Source organism: Dendroctonus ponderosae, unplaced genomic scaffold (assembly GCF_020466585.1).
Source record: "Dendroctonus ponderosae isolate FM_Combo_2020 unplaced genomic scaffold, Dpon_F_20191213v2 Dpon_F_20191213_1, whole genome shotgun sequence".
In the NCBI taxonomy this organism is placed as follows: domain Eukaryota; kingdom Metazoa; phylum Arthropoda; class Insecta; order Coleoptera; family Curculionidae; genus Dendroctonus; species Dendroctonus ponderosae.
In genome coordinates, this window is record NW_026017110.1 from 31,022,865 (window position 1) to 31,024,557 (window position 1,693).

General features: G+C 30.7%; 1 protein-coding gene across 1 annotated transcript in view; it reads right to left on the bottom strand.

Annotated features, from left to right (window-relative positions):
- Positions 1-1,693, bottom strand: part of LOC109537727 (programmed cell death protein 2) — a 6,806-nt gene that overhangs the window by 1,738 nt on the left and 3,375 nt on the right. The window lies entirely within an intron of this gene.

Below are 1,693 nucleotides of genomic sequence, written 5' to 3' on the forward strand. Positions count from 1 at the left end.
ACAGAACTACTACTACTAGTTGCCTTGACGAAAGTAGTCATTTTTAATACAATCAAATGCCAAAAGAATGCTGACAGCTGTCAGTTACCTTTTAAAAATAATTAATAATACTGCCGGGACGCTTAAATTATACAAACGAAGATTATTTAAACTTATTTATTATTTATGGAGAATGTGATAAAGTTGTGTCAAGAACCATTTGTGTATTACTAATTATTTTTATATCAAGAATAAGAACCAGTTTTTTTTCAAATCTGGGGTCTCTAATTTTTCAAGTGCCCTTATAAGTTGCCATGAGAATAGTGGCCATTTTTAATACATCCAAATGCCAAAAAATTGCTGACAGCTGTCAGTTACCTTTTAAAATTATTAAAATTCTTGCCCAGACGCTTAAATTATACAAACGAAGGTTATTTAAACTGATTTATTATCTACGAAGAATGTGAAAAAAGCCGTATCAAGAACATGTGACAAATTTGCCATTCAATATCCACAAAAAAAGAAGCTTTCATGTTCTGCTCTTAAACAAATTATAGAAAAATGCAAGAATTTTGAATACGTCTAAATAACAGTGCATGTTCAATTTATAAGGGCAACGAGAAAAATAATAATATAAGTTTAAATAAACTTCGTTTGCATAATTTAAGCGTCCGGGCATTATTATTAATTATTTTCTAAAGGTAACTGGCAGCTGTCAGCATTCTTTTGGCATTTGATTGCATTAAAAATGGCCACTTTTGTCATGGCAACTAAAAATGACAGGATTTAAAATGAGATGCGGCAAAATAACAATATGAAAACATTAACTACACTTTTCGAATAGACAACTTTACACAAACGTACTCTTATTTTTAATAGTGAATAAGATAAATAATCAATAATGGGGGGTTTCCATTTTAAATTATTGATTGATGGCGATTTTCTCAACGTCATTTTGAAACTTATTTTTTTAACACTTTGTATTAATAGTTATAAAAATGATGACAAAATTGCATTAAATTCCCTTTCAACACTAAATGCGACTCAAATTAAGTAGCACAAATTCCCTTATAGGAAAAATGAATAATTATTGGAGTCGCTGCAACTGTCATTTTTTACATAAAATTTCAAACAGTATATCAAAACAGTTACGACTTAAGAATAGGACATTATTATACATAGAATATATTTAGAATTGGGAGTAGAATTTAAAAATGTAATAGTATACAGTGTGTCCAGTATAAAATGATGTACATGGGGATATTGGAAACCGTTAGAGTTACAGGGTGGACCAAATGGGGAAAAAGTTGCGCAATTAAGTGTCTATAAATAATCTATCATCAACTTCTTTAAACTCAGAATAGCAACGGATATACAGAAAACAAAGAAAAAAGTGCGTTTTATAAAATCCTTTATATCTTGTTTATTATAAAATATACAATAACAAAATTTTCAGGGGGGGGGTAAGAAATGAGCGTGAATTTGAAAATAAATTAAAAAATAATCTAGGCCCACTATGTTCAATGAGGCCGACGTCAACTTTTGTTTTCCTTATGGGCGCCATATTGAATGTCTGCAGTTTTAAATTCCCCTTTAAATATGCTCTTCAACCAGGTAACATTACATTTAGGAATGTTTTCCGGGCTTTGAAGCCGTGGTCTATCGGAATTTCTTCCTGACGTTTCGTCCACAACTGCGGTGGACATTTTCAAAG